The 19795-nt window shown below is 49.0% G+C and overlaps 1 protein-coding gene across 5 annotated transcripts in view; it reads left to right on the forward strand.

The window, feature by feature from the left end:
* The window catches only part of LOC109286380 (uncharacterized), a 74651-nt gene that overhangs the window by 38005 nt on the left and 16851 nt on the right, over nucleotides 1-19795 (forward strand). For 4 of the 5 annotated variants that reach the window (XM_059730010.1, XM_059729974.1, XM_059730069.1 and 1 more), the window contains 2 exons: nucleotides 5598-5747; nucleotides 6423-6588. The gene's annotated coding sequence lies outside the window, so the exon portion shown is untranslated. Of the gene's footprint in view, nucleotides 1-4917; nucleotides 5297-5597; nucleotides 5748-6422; nucleotides 6589-19795 lie in introns of those variants that run through there. The other variant, XM_059730099.1, reaches the window with a different exon arrangement.

Raw genomic sequence — 19795 nt, forward strand, 5'->3', positions numbered from 1 at the left:
AGGGGGCATGAGGGAGTTTGGCTTGAGAGGTCTAGGGGGAGACCCATGGAGAATGGACAGAAAAAGAACTAAAGTTTTGTGTATTGGAAAGGCAAGATAAGTATGGCGAGCTGGATCTGACCACCTTGCAGAGCTCAGAAAAAGATGATAAATTTGGAGATTAAGGGGGCGATCAAAAGAGGCAGAAGTGATGATTTTTTTCCTAGTATGAGCTATTCTGTGATTAGCTATTTTCCCTTTAATTTTCCTGTCATTAAAAATATTATAGGCGTGTGATCTGTTACAGTGTTAAAACGAATAATTCAAAATGAGAGTGTGCTCAATAAAGAGCTACTGCTGCTTTTTCACATTTTGAAAATTATATTTCTACTTCAGATAAAGTCTTTGAAGCAAATGCTACTGGCTTGCCTTTGCCTTTGCGGTGTTGCATTAAGACATCACACATAGCCTGATTAGAGGTATGCCGCTCCAAGATAACTGGCTTTTGTGAATTTGGATTGATAAACATTGTGGCATTTGCAACAGCCTGCTTTAGAGCAACAAAAGCCTTTTCCTGTTCCTCCCTCTCCACTCCCCACCCCCCTTTTTTTAAGGAGCTGATTTGAGGGTTTAGCTATTTTTGCCTATTAAAGAATGAAGCCTGTGAGTCCCAAAGACCGTCAGACCCTTAAGGTCAGTTTTGTGTGGGAGGGAGCGAGCATTTCTAAAATGGATTTAACCCAATCTGACTGAGGGATTCTCCCTTCTTTTTTCAAAGTAATTCCCAAATATTGTTCTTCAGACTGAGCAATTTGAACCTTTTTACTACATAATTTAAGTCCTGTTTCTCGCAATGTTTTAAACAATCGCCTTACTATTTTGAAGTGCTCTTCCTACGTGAATGTCATCTACATAAGCAAATACATTCCCAGTGGCCGCATCTACATGAGACGATGACTGTGCTGTCATTTAGTAGATGTATAAACAGGTACTGAATAACTGCATAGGAACCAGAATTACCAGCTTTTCTGTGGTGCTGACTGCGCAGTAGCTTGAGACTACTGCGCATTAGCATTGTGGGACGCTTTCTGCCAGATAGGGGAACTGGTTTTACTAACTGTTTTCTTAATGATTCCCTGCTTTTCCAGATGCGTTTTGACCTCTCTGATTCCGAATTCCACCTCTGGTGACAGTTTGTATTGTTTTTGGAAAGGAGAAGTTGACTCTTCAGTGGGGATTTCTAGTCTGACTGTTCCACAATCTTGTTTGCGCTTAACCCAGAGGTCAGGAAACTGATATAGGCAACCCCCACTTAACGCTGTTTCATTTAGCGCTGTTTCGCTATAACACTCATTTGAAATTGATACCTGATTTCACTTACCGCTCAGCGAGTTTCGTTGTAACGCTCGCGGTCGCCGTCTTGGGTCATTAAAAACAATTGCGGTCGCCATCTTGGGCCGCCAAATACTTTCGGTTTTACTTAACTCTCGTTTTGCTTAACACTCGTTTTTTCAGGAACCAATTAAGAGCGCTAAGCGGGGCATTCCTGCCCATTGCCTTCCTTTACAGGAGGGGTTACATCTTTTATTGGGAAGACCCAGTGAAGATCTCTATAAAACAATTCAACTGACTTTCTTCATTTTCAAGTTGGAATATTTTTCTAGGAATATCAGTTATTGCTCCTAATTTTGTAAGGTTATCTACCCCTAAAATGCCAATGTTTCTTTTACTAATTGCTTATCAAAGTTGACTTCAATTTCTTTTCCATTTACTTCTGTGGGGCTTTGTCCTGTGGAAGGGACCTTTTCAGATGAACCACTGGATCCTGGTTCCTTCCTACCAATTGCCAGGTTTCTTTGATGTCTGGGACAACTTCATAATTAGTTGCTACACATAAAACACTAGTGGATGCCCCTGCATCCACAAGCATGGGTAGCTGACTTCTTCAAACATTGCTCATTATGTTGGGGTGCTCCTAGGGGTCTGTGTTAAATTTTAATTCCCCTGGGGTACTGGAGGAATGACCCTGTCGTTGCTGTTAGGTAGAGAGCAGTAGGTTTGGACTGTTGTAACTTCGTTATTTTTTCCTCTTTCGATACTTGTTCTTGTCTGTGTTCCACCTATTCTTGATTGTTGTTTTTCCCAGGGTTTTCCTGACTGGATATGCTTCTGTTTTGCCAACTCAAAGCATATTTTTCCAGTATGGCCAGTTGTCACAACCCTCTCAGTACTGTTTCAGTCTTTTAAAAAGTTCTCCCTGATATGGTCCCTTTTTAAGACTTCCTTTCTCTAATTTCCCTGGTCCCTCTCCTTTTACTGCAGCCACTTTGCCAGACTTGACACTTTTGATATCTCATACTCCAATTCCATGCATTAGTTATTGTCCTAATAATTTCGTTATAGGCATTTGTAGAATCAGCGACCATTGGGACTTTTGTCTTCGTGGCTGGATGCGTCCCACTAAAGAGCATTTGTTTTATACAACCCCACGTCACTGCAATTGTTTTTGTCCATCATTCTGGTGAGTGAGCGTAGTTGTTGCCACATTACAGTCTGTCTGCATACGTAGCCGGTGCCCTTGTAGACACTGTTTGACCTTACCAAGAGAAACTAGTCCTCCATCTACAGCATAGACAGAGTTTATAATCCCTTGTGTTAGAGCTCTGATGCTTATTCCATCTTTAGTCTTGAACCTGTGGTCTTATCCTTCCCAGTAAGGACCCATAGCTCTTTTTAAAGCTTTCCTCTGATCTCCCAAGGTCTATCCCTCAGAGCTTGCCTCTCAAGAAAATGCGTGGATAAAGTTCTATGTGTTCTTTTTATCTAATGTCCCCAGATTTTCTAGTGCATGTCTCACTCCTTCTTCAGTAAGGTCTCATTTATTTCTTCCTTTCTAGTTACATGCCACTGATCTTGATAACTATTCCCTTTTAGGCATGTTTCTTGTTCTAACTGGAGCCATTTGCACATGGCTCATAAGGATCCTGATTTTTAGAATGAATTACGTCATCCCAGCTAGGTTCATTGCTTTGTTTGGGCTTTTAGGAATGTTTAAAACGATTAGAATAGAATTAACATAGCTCTGGTTGTAAAACATACAGATGTGATTGAATTTGTGTATTCTTTTGTTGACGGTTTTGGAAACGCTGACTTACTTCGCATGAGGTAACTGATTTTCTCTTCTTATAGGGGCAAGTTGAAGTAAAAGGAAAAATTCAAGCCAAGGTTTTAAAAATATAAATGCAGGCATAAATAGTTCCTGATTCTTGGTGACTTCATTATACATCGTTGTGATGGTTATAAACTTAGCTACACTGTTGTTAAATTTGGGAATATTTACCACTGTATTGTTTTCTGAGCTTCTCTCACTTTTACCTCTTCACCCCGCTAAAAGTCAAGACTTGTTTTTACAGAAAAATGCGGTTGTTGGTGGATTTAGCAAACTAAGAAAAGGTGGGGAGGAACAATGAGTTCTGCACTCAATGGCAAGTACCCAGTTTCTGCAAGCATGCTGGGACAGGCCTGTAAATGCTGCAGAATGAAAGGCAGACAAGGTTCTTTGGGTAGATGTGATATCTTTTATTAGACCGGGGTAGGCAATGTCTTTTGGCCGGAGTGCCGAAAAAACCACAGTGTCTACCTTGGAAGGTGCCAGAGTGCCGGCATGCCAGAAAAACAAAACAAGGCCGGGGGAACATGGCAGGAGGCACTGCATATTAGTAGAGTTAATAATCATAAATGTTGCCTTTATATGGTAAATACCAAATTTTCTAAAAATTGTAAACCTGGTGACAATAATTAGAACTTTGGATGCTACCTTTGCTCTTGTGTACTTGTTTTGTGCGGGTCCCCCCACAACAGCCCCCCAGCCCTGCTCATGCCCCTTGCCCCCCACCCAAAGCCCCTGCCCCCAGCCCTGCCGGAGGGGACCCCCAGCTGCCAGGGCTATGGGGCCAGGGACCCAGGTCCGCAGCCTCCTGCCCCCAACAGAAGGCACTGGCTGCTGCAGCAGGAGCAGGAGCAGGAGCCAGCTCCCCCACTGCTGCTCTCTGCTGTGGGCTTGGTTGGGGCTGTCTCCCGGTAGCAGCGTGCACTCCCGGGGGACGGGAGGGGGGGCCTGTGCCGCCCAGAGCTGTGTGAGGGACAGCGCGGGTGTGCACTGCGGGCTCATGCTCCCCGCTGTGCTGCCTTCCCCCACCATCTCTGCAGAGCAATGTGAGGAACCCAGCACGGCAGGGCAGCTCACGAAAGCTGCCTGCCGCTCCGAGCTCCCCGCTGCCCTGGCCACGCTTCCCCTGCAGGTGGGGGCAGCAGTGAAGGGCACAACACTCCAGAGGGCCCAGGGGAGGGCAGCAGGGCCGGAAGCGCAGCGTGCGTGACCTGGAGCGGTAGCGCATGGAAGAGCCGCGCAGAGAAGCTGCCTGCTGCTGCAAGCGCCGCACTGCCCTGGTTATACTTCCCCTGTGTGCACGAGGGCAGCAGTGCAGGCTTGTGCCCCTCGCTGCTGCCCCCACCTGTAGGGGAAGTGTGGCCAGGGCAGTGGGGAGCTCGGAGCGGCAGGCAGCTTTCGTGCGCCTCCCCGCTGCGCCCTGCCGCACCGGGTTCCACACGTTGCTCTGCAGAGGTGGCAGGAGGGCAGCACGGTGGGGAGCATCACCGGCACCGGCTGCCTCCCCGGAGCCCAGGGCTGGGTCCTGGATTGCTTGCGGCAGGGCTTGCATCCTCCCAGCCACCTGCTGGGAGCAGCTCGGGCTCCATGGCTATCAGCAGCTACCCAGAACCTGGGCAGGCTGTAGCCGGGAGGCTGCAAACAGCTGCTGCCTCCCTGCCCTGGCCCCAGCTGTCTCCCGGCCCCGGGCTCTGGGAAGGCAGCAGGTGCTGGCACCGTGCCCGTCGGGGCCAGGGCAGGGAGGCAGCAGCTGTTTGCAGCCTCCTGGCTGCAGCCGGCCCAGGCTCTGGGGTAGCTGCTGCCAGCCATGGTGCCCGGGCTGCTTGCAGCAGGGCTTGTAGCCTCCCAACCACCTGCTGGGAGGAGCCCGGGCTCCGTGGCTGGCAGCAGCTGCCTAGAGCCCGGGCTGGCGGTGGCGTGCCAAGCAAAATGGCCTCGCGTGCGGGGGGTTGCCGACTCTTGCATTAGACCAACTATATAAATAGATCAACTAAATAAATTAGTTGGTCTAATAAAAGATATCACATTTACCCAAAGAACCTTGTCTGCCTATGTCCTTAGACCAACACGGCTACAACCAACAACCCTAAAGCAGAATAACAGTGTGCTTGTTTGGGCAGTTCCCACCCAATAGCAGAACCTGGCCAGGTAAGAGAATCTACAAAAGCATTGTCATGATTGCCTGATCTTTGATTACTAGCCTGACGTGTACAACAGGAGGGTTTGGGGTTGTAGCCTCTTTTGCAGAGGAATGGTTGTGGGTCCTTTGGAAAGGCAGTTAATATCTGGTGGTGGTAAATTTGTTCTTCAGGCAAGAATTCTTGTGGTGACTTCATTATACTCATTTGTGATGGTTATAAACTTTGCTATACTGTTACATTTTGAAATACTTAAGAGTGAATTTGAAATAGTTAAAACCCGTATTTGAAAACTGATCTCACACTTCTAGTGCTCAAAGGAAATCTACTCCTGCATCTTTACAAGACCAGCCTGGTGCCAGAAGTTCATGAGCCTATTGGGCGCTAGGTACCAGGGACAGTGGCTTCCTGGTTGGTTGCGATCTACCAGATAACTCCCTAACCTCAGCACTTCACAAGTGGTAAGGACCCTCCTGATCCATCTCCTTCCTGTTTTTGCTTTTTGAGGTTTTTGCTGCATCTTTCCTGCATGCTGGCTACCTGAGCATTTATCTTGCATCCTGTTTTTATTTACACGTGGAGGATTTACACAAGCATTTGTTCCATCTGCTACTTGGTTCTGCCGTGTCTGCGTCTCTCCCAGAAGCCTGATGGAGGGTTCTGTGATGCCCCAAACCTTGCCTATGTCCAGCCATGTAGTTGGTCCAATAAAAGACATCGCCCACAAGAATTCTTGCCTCTTGCATGTTTCCTGGACCATCACAGCAACAACATCACCTCAACACTACCTTCTTCGAGCAAAGGCTTGTCCAAGAAGGGAGATAAAGGATGCATGGGAGGTCGCATTGTTAAAGATACATGAAAACGGTGGTGTTTGGTAAACGAAAGTATAAAAAGTCTGTGACTATGCATGTTAAGCAGAAATAGTGTGTCTTGTTACGTGAGAAAAGAGTACTGATCCATATTGGGGGACCAGTCTTAACAAAAGATAAAAACCATGGATGAATTTGTATCCCATTACCTGTACTTCCTTTTATAACCCTCTGTCCTTCTATGGGCTAATTGCCCTGTTTTTCTACTGACCTATTCAGTCTACCTTACTCTCTCTCTCGCTCTCTCTCTCATTTGTATTTCAGTTACCTTCTATTTAGAACCCTTGCTTTCTGCAAGTCCATTGTTTGCATCCCAAGAAGGAAAACTGATCCCTCACTGAACCGGTTAGTCTTCAGTGGGCCACCCTGCCCTGCCTTCTTCTCAGCAAGGAACAGCGGACGTGATCTCTGCAAAAAGAAAGCTTGTCTGGTAAGGAACTATTTTTCTCTTTAAGTAACTTTTGACATTCAAGCAAAGAACTCTCAGTACCGTCGTCCTATCTACCCTTGAAAAATGGGATGGCTTCATAAAGTTTCGTGTTTGTGGGATGTGCAGATTGAGGCTTATGCTGTGCTTTACACGTTATATAAAAACCTGTGAACCTGGATACCAGCTAGGCTCAAAGGTCTTGAAGTAAGATTGTGCGTTTTGAGCTTGTGGAATCCAGAGACCACGTAAATCTGCATTTTCTCCCCATTCTCTGCATCCCACTTTTTGACAGCGTCATTCTGCTGGAGCTATGCTGACAAAACCTCTGGTAGGTGGGTGGACATACAGCCACACTTTGGTTAGTGTATTAGGTGCAAATCCACTCAACCCCCCTACAGAACCTCTTCTGCCAGCTAAAGCTCCAGGCTCTGCAAAGGCATGGTGAGACAATATAGACAAACAAAACTCTTGGGTTAGAGGTGATCTCTCTTAAGAGACGAACTAAATAGTAGGGGGGAAAAAATTCTATAGTGAGACAATAGGCAGACAAGCTTCTTTGGCTAAATGTGGTATCTCTTCTCAGACCAGCTAAGTAGTTGGGAAAATTGTTCTTTTCAGGCTTTCGGGCACAAACACCCTTCTTGAGACAATAGCCCCAGTAAGTACCTAAGGCTAAACACAGACAAGGTGTTTATCTCTGGTCTTGAATGAAAATTACCATGAATTAGTCCCAGTTGTCCCAGCAGAAGTGTTATCTCAGTTCTTCACAGGTATTTGGGGGAGGGAGGGAAATGGGCATGTACCTCTGTAGGATCCCAGAATAAAAGGCTGGGGGGGTAGGAATCCCGATTTTTTAGAGTGAATGACATCATCCCAGCCAGCTCCTCTGTAAGGATCAGGTTCAGTTTCTGAATCCTGTCTCAGCCAGGGCCGATTAGGATCAGCGTCCCGTTGTTCTTGTCCCCATAGGCCACTGAGAGGAGGTTTGGATTTTACTGCTGCCACCACTCCCTACTTGGCTTCAGGGTGGGTTTGATTTAAATCAAATCAATTTAAATAGTGATTTAAATCACTGGTCAGGAAGCCTCAATTTAATCACTGCTTTCTACAAAAAGTGAATTTTTCTTGATAGGTTTTCCCTTCCACCATACCATTCCCTCGCTATATCTCAAATCAATGGAGGGGCTGTACTCAGAAACGTATCCCTCAAGACTTCTGAAATGTTCTGCTCAAAATGTTTCTCTTTTGTTTCTACTGCCCCTCCGTCCTTAGATTTATCTCCAGACTCCTCCTCCTTGTCCAGATCTACTCCACACCCCTAACAATCCTCAATTCATTTAACATCTTGAAACTTTGCACTTTTAGAGAGAGGTAAAGGCTTCCCTCTGTACGCAAACTTGCAGAGAGACAACCGGGCTGACGGGTAGGTAATCAGGTCTGTTATCTCTCAGCTCCATATACTGCTGTTAACAAGGCTCTTATATCTGGAGATACGCTTAATGGGATCTTCTAGATGAAGCACTGAGTCCCATTGGGTACAGTGGTTTCCTTTAATCTTTACTAATCTATGCAGGAGCCTCTGGGAATCCCCTAAGATAGTGCATGGCCTGTTGTGACCTATTTATAAAACTTTTCTAAAAAGGTTACATGAATATATAGTCTCAAATAGTATATAATTAGAAGTTATAATCTCTGTTCCATGATGATATCTTTGAGCTTTAACATAACTTAACTACAACTATCTTTATATAGGGTTTTTTATTTTTAAAGCATCTTAACAAAAAATACAATTAAATTTAAAAAATCTGTTTTTTAATTTAATTTTTTTAATTGTTGATTTTTATCCACCCTGCTTGGCTTGGAGTTGATTTTTTAAGCTAGCAATTTTCATCTCATGTACCTGATGATTCATAGTCAGTATTTTCCTGTTTTTGTAGCTCGATCCAAGTGGAAGCATTAGTTTCATCAAGTTCAGTTTTTAAATTTTGAAGGTCTTGTTCTGCAATTTTTCATGGGTTGCCAAGCATAATTAATTAGGGAAGCCTCTGTTATAGTCACAGCCTGCTGTAAACTCAGTCACTTGACTCTGTATTTGGGCTAGTTTCTCTAGTTACCTGCAGTCTTTAAGTCTGTTATCAATTTGGAGCACTCTTTACCAGCACACCATAATCCCTGGACCTTCTGCATCTTTCCACCTTGTGCATCTTTTTAGACAGTTTGCCTTTAACAGCATTTAATTTTTCTCTCTCTGTTCAAAGCAGGAATGGATCAATCGAGTTCCTCATCCTGGAAGGCATCCCTTTTCTAGCGAGGCCCTCCCTGTGAGGATAGGTATTGCCGTAACTCCTGTTCCAGAGAAGCCGTGTCTACACGAGACGCTTGCTGCGCAGTAGCTCATTACTGCTGCGCAATAGCATCACCTGGCATGAGCCGTGACGTGATGCTACTGCGCAGTAGTAATGCACAGTCAGCGTCACTAGACAAACGTGCCGGGGCACTACTGCGTGGCAACACCGGTTATTGTGCAGCGGGCGGCTCGTGTAGACGTGCCCAGTTAGTGGCAGACCTACTTTAACTGAATGGATATCTTCCATGATAGGACAGACACCAGCCCTCTTAAAGAGTTCTACGACCCCAAAAGGTTTCCTCACAGAAACACAAGGTCTCATGCCCTGGCTTCTGGTTCCAATAAAATGATCTCTTTCCAGGGATACTGGCCACACATGGGGCACCAAGATGAAGGGAAGCCCTCTATCCTGAAATGGGGACAAAGGGAGCTTACTTTGTCAGAGAGGGCCCTGGAGCAAAGGAAGAGCATGTCTGTCTCTTCTCATCTCACTTCATCAGATGCTAAGAAGGGACTACAGGAAGCAGAACTTGCATATAGAGCAGCGATTAGAATGGAAAGGGGAGGAGAAAGCAGAGGGCCCTGCAAATGTCACTGGAGCCTGCGGCACCCCTGTCTTTGTCCTTTTCCTTCCCCTTCCCTACCCTTTGTATTCTAATCACTGCTTTCTGTTTAGCAGCTTTGCTTCCTGCAGCTGCTTCTCGGCACTTGATGAAGCAAGCTGCTGCTTGCGAAAGCTGATGCATCCCTGGTTTTGCGAGTCTAGTAAGGGCAAATCTTTCTGCCTGAATCCAGGCTAGCGTGGCTAATTACTCTATCCTTAAATGAACAGGCTGAAGGCGTGCCCCAGGGTGAAACCTGATGCCACGGCATATAAAAGTATGGTGGATGCTCATGCTTCGGTTACTCGATGAAGTTGCACGTTAGAAATGGGTGCTCTTGATTACTTAATACGTGCGTTGTGTTTTTAAAAGATTTTCTGAAATGTATCATGTTTTACAGCAGGGCCGCCCAATTTCTGAGCGGCCAGGGTCTGCAGACCCCTGGGCCACACGCTGCACGAGCCGAAAGGGATCTACAGGTCCTCCTGACTGCCCCATCTCCCCCAGCCAGAGACTCCTTTGGGGCAGGACTGTGCTGCTTTGCCTTGGCCTTAGGGGTGGGAAGGGGAAGCAGAAGCCGGAATAGGGAGGGGGACTTTGTGGCAGCAGCAGCAGGGGAGTGATGGGGTGAGCAGCATCTGGACTGGGAGTTTGGGAGCTGCATACAGCCCAGTTGGGTGGCTGTGTTTTACAGTAACTGGCTGACCTCCAGTGGTTTTCTGCACCCTTTTGCTCTCCTTATGTGCTGTCTTTCTTTGGAGCAAAGGACTTGGAATGGGGCGCGTCCACACGAGACGTTTACTGTGCAGTTGACTAGTTCGCTATGTAGTAAATGAGTAAATGTCTTGAGGTCTACGCATGCGGCCCTATTAGGGTGCACGGAACAAATCAACTCCGCAGCAGGGTAGTACTTGTAAAATCTTCTTTCATGTTTTTTTCCGCTCAGCAGTGCATGTGTAGACTCCGAACCTGCTGGCTGGGGCGCGAGGGTGCTTCAGTGCTGGCGATGCCTGCCTGCTAGCCCCAGCACTGACGCACATTGAGCCCGGCCTGAGCAGCTCTGGGCTGGCAGGCTGACCCCCGGGGCCCCGTGCCAGCCGGGACTGCTGTGACCCGGCTCCATGTGCTGTGTTCCGGGTGTGCCTGGGAGTTTCCCGGGAGCAATAAGCTCTGCAGTGTATTGCTGCCCCCTAATGGCACGTGTAGACGTGCCCATGGAGAAATGCTGATACTTCCTGCTTCCCCATTTGTATGCTACTGTCAGGGGTTGCCAGGGAGTACTTGGGAATGCTCTCCTAGGGGGTATGCGCGGGCGGGCAGGGACGGAGCATCACGACCCACCACCCCGCGTTGCCGCTTCCCAGGAGCAGGGCTGGGAGGGAAGGGGGGGGGGGCGAGGGCAACGGCACCCCTCTGCTGGCTGCACAGGTGCTGCCCAGATGGCTGGCCGGTGTGGGAGTGGGGAGCTTGCACATGGCAGCCACCGCCGCCACCCACCACCCTGTGCCACCGCCTCTCCTAGTCCAGCCGCGCGGCATGAACCCCCCTCCCCCCACCTCCGCTCTGCGTCCAGCTGCTGGGGGTACGCTGATTAAAAAAGGTTGAAAATCCCTGTGCTACGTGATGTGTGGTTATAAAAGTTAAGCTTTAATTGTATGTATTTTAATGCGTATCATTAAAAAAGGATGCAATCTGGCAAACTGGCATAGATTTGGAGGTATTCTTAATGTGCAAACACTTACTTGGTAATGAGCGTGACAGCATCTGCATTCTTTTTAGTTCTCATGAGGTCTACCTTTTCTTACTCCCTGATTTAACAGCTCGTAGGTTACGAAGTAGAGGTTTGGATGATCCCAGAGGTAAAGCAAGGTTACTTCATGCAGATAATCCTGCTTTCATATACGCAGCACGGTGAGTTCCTCAATTTACATTTCAAAAGCACCTCTTGCACCGCATATCCTTAGACCTTGTACTTTTCATAGATTTCATAGACGTTAGGGGCTGTAAGGGACCTCATGAGATCGTCGGGTCCAGCCCCCCCGCCATAGGCGGGAAGTCAGCTGGGATCAAGTGACCCCAGCAAGAAATAAATCCAGCTGTTTTTTGAAGGAATTCAGAGTAGGTGCTACTTTTATTTATACTACAAACTTTTCTTAGCTTTTTTTTCCATATTTCTGAATTGGGCCTAGAATTTTGGGGAGACCAGATTTTTCTGCCATGATTTGTTCTCAGTAAGTAACAGGGTGGGTCAGCACTTCTCTGTAAGGTGTAGTAACTTGCGACTTTTCTGAGTGTCTGACAAAGAATATGACCAGCACCACAATTTTTGTTTTTGTTGTTGTTACATTCGCTAGCAGCCCCTGAATTGACAAGGTCCACGTATCTCCAAGGCGCCTAAAAGTCAGTTTCCGGACCGGTGTCATCGCAGACAGCACTGGGCATTTCACGGGCACTGCTTACAGTGCTGCCAGTGCCGTAGCATTTGCAACAGGAATACTGGCAGCCTCTGGTCCCGCTGAAGAACTTCTGACTGTCAGTTCTGGCTGTGTATTTAACGAGCACTTTACTGACACCGCCTTCCAGTTGGCGCGGGGTCCCTGTCTAAGGTCGGTCCCCTGCTCGCGCCGCGTGTACTCCTGGAGGAAGTAGGGCCGGGCAGAAGCCACACGTGCGGTTCTGCGGAGAGGGCAGCCAGAGGCATGTCCCCCTTGCCAGGGGAGGGTTAAAGTCAGGCTGTCGTCATCACGCTGGGACGTTCGGCTGCCTTTATGCACATCCTGAGCATCTCCCTCTCCGTCCCCATCTCCTTTCCTGTCCTCACTCAGCCAGCCAGGAGGCGAGAGGCAGGGAAGTGTTGAGGGGGCAGGAATCAGGGGGCCTTTGGGATACATGAGCAGGGCAGATGCTAGTGCTGTGGACCCCATCAGAGGGTACCGTTGCGAGAGGGATTTTTCCCCAGGTTCCTGGGACCAGGGGCTGCTTGTGACAGCTGAGGGAAAAGGAGGAAAAGGGGACCTTTTCCAAAGGGGAGCAGTGGCTCCGTTCTGCTGGCTGGGTGCGAGCACGCTGAGGAGGATTCGAATGAGGCAAAGCAGAGGCTCCACACCCCAAACTGGAAAGGCGTTGCCACCTTCAAATCATTCTCATAGATTTCGTAGACTTTAGGGGCTGGAAGGGACCTCGAGAGATCATTGGGTCCAGCCCCCCTGCCATAGGCGGGAAGTCAGCTGGGATCAGGTGACCCCAGCAAGAAATATAGCCACCTGTTTTTTGAAGGAATCCAGAGTAGGTGCTTGCACCACCTCTGGGGGGAGTTTGTTCCAGACCCTGGACACGCACCGTAAATAAATGTTCTTATATCTAGTCTAAATTGGCCTTCCTGGAGTTTATGGCCATTAGATCTTGTTATCCCTTGTGGAGCTCTGTTGAACAGCTGTTCTCCCAGGTCCTGATGTACCCCTCTTATGTAATTGTAGGCTGCCACCAAGTCCCCCCTGAGCCTTCTCTTCTCCAGACTGAAGAGTCCCAAGTCCCTCAGCCTCTCCTCGTGTGGCCTTCTCTCCAGGCCTTGGATCATACGAGTGGCTCTCCTCTGGACTCTCTCAAGCTTCTCCACGCCCTTCCTGAAGTGGGGGGGCCCAATACTGGATGCATTACTCCAGCTGCGGTCTCACGAGGGCCGAGTAAAGTGGGAGGATGACTTCCCTGCTTTTGCTTGAGATGCGTCGGTGGATGCACGCCAGAGTTTGGTTAGCTTTGCCAACCACGGTGTCACATTGGTGGCTCATATTCATCTTGTGCCCAGTCAAGACCCCCAAGTCCCTTTCGGTCATGGTGCTAGCGAGCGTAGCAGTGCCGAGCCTGTACGTGTGCTGGGGGTTTTTCCTGCCAAGGTGCTGCAGCACCTTACACTTCTCTGCATTGAAGGCCATCGGCTTGTGCCTGCGCAACTGTTAAAGTGCGTTCGCATTCGGTGTTCACGCTGAGTGATTAAGTGCATTTGCACGCAACAGGGATGTCCACTGACACACAACTAAGTGTGTGCACAGAAACAGTGAAGCGCATCCATGTGCAACCCCGTTCTAGTTGTTAGCTGTGAGCTAGCTGAGAACAACTGAGATGAAGCAAAGGAGAGGCGCCGCACACGAAATGGGAAGGAAAGGTTTTGCTCCATTTCAGTCATCCTCAGCTCCTTCACAGGGAACAATTAAGGGTGTTCCCGTTCAAATACAACTGGGTGGGTTCACACGCAGTGATGAAGGGTGCTCAACCACAACTGAAGCACCTTCACACTTGGCCACTAAGCACAGTCACACAGAGCAGTGGGGCGCATTCCCCCTCAGGGATCAGCACCTGCCCTTTGGATGCCTGCCCCTTTGAGAAGGGCTCCCAATGTGCCTGTGTCCGCTAAGGGGGTTGCTGCTGCTGGAGGGAGCAGGGATGGAGGAGCGCCGTGTGCGGCAGGAGAGGGTTAATGTGAGACGCTGTTGTCATCATTACTCGCTCAGGCTTTGCACAAATCATCTCTTGTCTCGGTTGGCCAGCGAGGAGGAGATGAGAGACAGGGAAGTGTTGAGAGGGCATGGATGGGGGGGGCTTTGGTCTATGAGGGTGGGTGGGTGGGTGCCTCCGACCTGTTGATACTGCAGGAGGGCTTTTCCGTAGGTTTGCGGGGCCAGAGGCTGCAGGTGACGACTGTGAGCGGAGGGCCCCGTGTGACAGCTTGCTGTGTGGTGGGGGAGGATGCCCTTGGGGGCGCCGAGGTTTCCGAGGGGTTGGGGGTATCGCTTCTTGGCCTTTTGGCTAAGATCAAGTGTAGTTGCATGTAACCTAGGTGCGTTCCCAACCTCACCCCCATCCTTCTATTGTTAGTCCCTCGCCCAGGCATTCTGTATTTCCCTATCGGCTTTGTCATCTTTTTTTTGGATTTACCATCCTTACCATCTACTAATAAAAGTCAATTAGTTCTACTGTTAGTCCCTCGCCCAGGCGTTCTGTATTTCCCTATCGGCTTTGTCATCTTTTTTGGATATACCATCCTTACCATCTACTAATAAAAGTCAATCTGGTCTCTTGGCGAGGCTCCTGCTGCGGCGGCGGCAGGAGCGAAGCAGCGGCAGCTGGGCCGAGCCTCCCAGCCCCAGGAGGAAAATGGAGATCGAATAGCGACGGCAGTGGTGCTGCGAAGCAGATGAGAGCAGAGCAACAGGCGACAGCGGAGCAGATCGAGAGAGGAGCCATGGAGCCTCAAACGGAGATGGTGTGGGAGAATGGCGAGCTGATCGAAAGGGAGCAGAGCATGTGGACGACGGTGGTGGCGGGACGGAAGCGGAAGCAGGACGAGAGCAGCTGGAAGGAGCGAGAGCTGGCGGCAGATGAGAAAGGGAATCACCGGGAGCAGGAGACAATAGGTGGAGGAGAGACATCGGAGGAGAAGAGGAGAGCGGCTGAGTCAGAGGATGAGCAGCAGGAGCCATGGTGGAGCAAGGAAGACCCCCAAAGGCAAGTGAAACTACGAGCAAAAGTTTTTCTACTGAAGGAGGGCTTTGAAGGAGCAACTTGGCTCACGAGGACTGAGTTTATGGAAAAAGTGTTGTTTAGAGACATTGGCTTAAACCCGCGGGATCTGAGTGTTGTGATCGCGCATGAAAATTATAAAGTGTGGGGGTTAACTTTTTGGAACAGGAAAGCTTATGAGGAGTTTTGGGAAAGGCAAGGGAAGCTAACGAAAGAAGGGAAATTAAAAGGGCTACGGTTCGAAACAGGAGAGAGAGAGTGAGTCCTCTTTTTGAGAATGTTTAATGATGAGTTGGAAAAAGAGGACGTGGAGAGATGGGTGGAGAGACAAGTACAGAGTGTGATGTGGGTGGAGAGAGTACTGGATAAGTATAAGATCTGGACAGGGTCCTGGAGAGCGAGAGTGAGACTAATGGAGGACCCCCATTTCGGAGGGGTAAAGCATATTGCTCCCAACTTTTACATAGGGCCCCGCAGGGGCTATGTGAGTTATTTTGGGCAGCCACGGCTGTGTAGTAGATGTGGGAAAGGGGGGCACATTGCAGCGTTTTGCTCACTAACCAGGTGCTTTAAATGTGGGGAGATGGGACACAGGGCGAGTGAGTGCAAAAAACAAATAAAATGTATCACATGTGGGGAAGAGGGGCACACATATAGGGAGTGTCCCTACTCCTATGCGAGTAGGGCGAAAAACCAGGAGGAAAGAAGGGAGGAGGAAAAAGAAGCACAAGAGAGCGAGATGGAGGCAGACAACGAGTCAGCAATGTCTGCTAATGAGGTCTCGGAGAGCCGGGAAGAATCGGTGTGTGAGGAAACAGAGGCAGGGGAAGGTTTGGAATTGGAGACAGGGTTAGAAATGTTGAAGGAGCTGGACAGATTGACAACTTCCACGATGGAAATCTTGGTGGAAAGAGAGCCTGAGGGCGGGAGAGAAGAGGGAAAGCGGGCAGGGTCACAACCAGCCACAAAGGGTGATGTGTCATGCTCAGACGGGAGCCAGGAGATCCCGCTGGGGCAGGCAGCGTGTGGGACAGAGAAAAAGCTAAAGAGAGAAAAGAAAGGGGAGAAGGGAGGAAAAGGGAGGAAGAGATGGGAAGAAGAAGAAAGGGGTGGGAGACAAAGGAGGGGGGACGAAACACTCAAGAGAACCCGCAATGGAGGAATGAAGCCCGGAAGGGAGGGGGAAGGAAGCGAGGGAGCGGAGGGTTATTTGAGCCCGGCCGCGATCGCTAACCTGGCTCACATGACCGGCATGAGGGAGACGGGGTCACTGGGTGACAAGGCAGGACAGGACGGGAAAGGGGAAGTAAGGCAAAGGTCACCACGGGTAAGGAAATGAGGAAAACACTAAGGATAATATCGTGGAATGTGAGGAGTCTATTGAGGAAGCAGCGATGGGAGGACATTAAGAAGATTTTAGAAACAACAGACGCAGAAGTGCTGTGTGTGCAGGAGTGTGGGATAGGGTGGGGAAGAGAGTGGAGCTGGTTGAGAAAGCGGTGGCGGTGGGGACCTTCTTGGTGGGCGGGAGCTGGAGGGAACAAAAACCTGGGGGTGGGAATTTTGATTAGGGAAGGGCGGATGCCGCTACAAGTTAAAAGCGTGCAAGTGCTGGTGGAGGGACGGATACAGAAGATGGTGCTGGAATGGGAAGGGCAGATAGTCACGATCTGGAACGTGTATGCACCGGCGGTGAAAGCAGAGAGGATGGTTTTGTTTAAAAAACTGGGGGTGTGTTGTGGGGGAGGAGGGCACCGAATCATAGTGGGCGATTTTAACTGTATCATAGAAAAAGGGGATAGGGTAGGGGAAGAATGTGAGGGAGAACTGGATGGAACAGGGAAATTGCTAGGGAAATGGGCATGGGAAGAAGGGCTAAAAGATATTTGGAAGGGTGAAACTGCTTGGACAAGGATAGAGCCAGGGGGGAGGAAAAGATCGAGGATAGATTTTGTGTTTGTGTCAGAAGGATTGAGAGTGCAAAAGAAGGAGGTAAGGGAAGCGGGAATTTCAGACCACAACATATTAAGAGTGGAGATAGGACAAGGGGAGGGCGGAGCACAGGGGAAGGGAGTATGGAAGTTGAATCTGAAGGACCTAGAAGAGGGGAAGGTATGTAGGGAGTTTGTGGAAGAATACAAGGGATGGAGAACGTTGAAAAGGTATTTTGAAACCAGGTGGGAGTGGTGGGTAATGGTGAAGGAAAGGATCAAAGAGTGGTTTAAAAAGCAAGGGGGGAAACGGGCAAAGCAGCGACAGCGCAGTTTGTTACGGAAGCAGCAAAGAGTACAAGGATTAGTAAAGGAAGCAGAAGCAGGAAAAGAAGTAAAAGAGGAACTGGGGACGGCCCGAAAGGAGGTGGAAGAGTGGTCTGAACAAAGAGGAAGGGAGAGAATATTTCTGGCACGAGCACCATGGGTAGAGGAAGGAGAGGAGTGGAGTGGATATTTTGCAAAGAGGGTTCGGAACAGGAAGAAAGAAATGAGGGAGATAATGATGGAAGGGGGGCAGGTAGTAAAGGAGCAGAAGGAGATTTTAAAAGAGGTAACAAGGTTCTATAGGGACCTGTACAGTAAAGGGGAGGCGGAAGAAGAAGAAAGGAGGGTAGAAGAGGAAGAAATGCAGCAATTAAAGGAAGAGGAAAGGGACGATTTGGGAAGAGAGGTGACAGTAGAAGAAATAGAAGGGTGTCTGGAAGGAATGAAGACAAATAAAGTCCCAGGGGTGGATGGGATACCGGGGGAATTTTACAGAAAATTTTGGGGGTGGTTGGGAACAGACGTCAAGGAGGTATTTAAAGAGATGATGGAAAGGGGAAAGGTAGGGCAAGGGTTTGCAGAAGGGGTGATAGTATTATTATATAAGAAGGGGGAGAAAAAGAGTTTGAAAAATTGGAGGCCAATCACGTTATTAAACGTGGAGTACAAACTGTACACGAGAATGCTGGCGGAAAGAATGAAGGGGGTATTGGCACAGGTGATAGGGGAAGAACAGATGTGCGTGGTGGAAGGGAGAAAGATAACACAAACACACTGGGTGGTGAGGGACATAATAGAGTATGTGAGGGATAGGAACTGGAATATGGTGGTGGGAAACCTGGATTTGGAGAAAGCGTACGATAGGGTGAGACACGAGTATCTGTTCACGGTGCTGGAAAAGATGGGGTTCCCGGGAAACTACATAGGATGGGTGAGGGAAGTGTATCGGGGGGGCTTTCAGCAGGGTGCTGTTAAAAGGACACTTGGGAGAGGAGATTAAAATAGAGGTAGGGGTAAGGCAGGGGTGCCCTTTGTCACCAGGGCTTTTCGTGTGTGGGATAGAGGCGGTAGGAAGGAAGATAAGACGGGACGACCAAATTCAAGGGATAAAGATACCAGGAGGAGGAGAAGTGAAAGCGCTGCTATATATGGATGACGTAACATTCCTGGTGAGGGACAGGAGGTCAGTGAGGAGGGCGCTGGAACATACGGAAGAATACGGAAGGGTAGCTGGAGCAAGATTAAATAAGGGGAAAAGTAAAATATGGGGCATAGGGAACTGGGAGGGTCTGGAGGAATATGGGTTGCAGGTGGTAGAGGGAGGGCTAAAAATATTAGGGATAAGCTTTGAGAAAGATGGAAAAGGGGAAACAGCGTGGGGAGAAGTGTGGGGGCAGGTTAGAAAGGTGTTGGGGATATGGGGAGGGAGAGGGTTGTCAAAGACAGGGAAGGTAAAATTAATCAAGTCAGTGATCTTACCGAACCTGCTGTTTGTAGGGTGGGTATACCCCCCATCGTGGAGGCAAGCGAGGAGGATACAGAGGGAATTGTGTGTGTTTTTCTGGGGAAGTAAGGGAGAAAAGGTAGCGCGTAGGGAGATTTATAAAGCGGGGGAGCTAGGGGGATGGGGTTTTCCAGAGGTGGAAACGTTCGTATATGGGCACGGGGTGGCAGCATTAGTCAGGGAAGCACGGAAAAGGGAAGAAATAGCGGGGAAATGGGCAAAGTACTGGGGAGGCAGAGTTTTGAGGGCATGGGGGGTATTTGGTGAAAGGTGGACAGGGATATGGGCAGGGAAACCATCGCAGCATGTGGATAGGCTGGCGGCATTCGTCAGGGCAAAAGGTTTGGCCAAATTGGGGCTGGAAGGACTACAGAAAGCTAGGATGATTTTCAACACAATTAGGGAGAAAGATGTGTTGACAGACGTGGGGGATTTGGCATGGGAGCAGGTGAGAGGTGTGGAAGGGAATAGAAGACGCAAGGTGGAAAGGGACTCATAGAGACATAGCGTGGTGCATAGTGAGGCGGGTGTTATCAGTCAGGGAAGTACTACACCGATGGGGGCTGGTGAGATCGGTGGAGTGCCCACGGGAGTGCTGTACACAGGAAGAAACGGTGCATCACGTCTTTTGGGAGTGCACGTTCGCGAGAAGGGTGTGGGGAAGAGTAGGGAAATTTCTAAGGGCAATAGGGTGGGCACAGGGGGTGTCATATGAAAGCGCAGTGTACGGACTGGTAAAACAAGGAGAGAGGCAATGGGAAGTACAGGTGGTCTTGATGGGGATGAGGGTGGCATTATGGAAAACGAGATGTTTGTTAGTAGGGAAAGGGGTATACTTCACACAAAGGGAATGTACACAGCTAGGGTACTACGAGATTAAAGACTACATAAAGGGACAAGGAGAAAAGGGCAAGATGAGTAGGGCATGGCAAGGCGTTCGGTGGCAGGAATTATTTCAGCCGGCCGGGATAGGGTAAGG

This window comes from Alligator mississippiensis, chromosome 1 (genome assembly GCF_030867095.1).
Source record: "Alligator mississippiensis isolate rAllMis1 chromosome 1, rAllMis1, whole genome shotgun sequence".
In the NCBI taxonomy this organism is placed as follows: domain Eukaryota; kingdom Metazoa; phylum Chordata; order Crocodylia; family Alligatoridae; genus Alligator; species Alligator mississippiensis.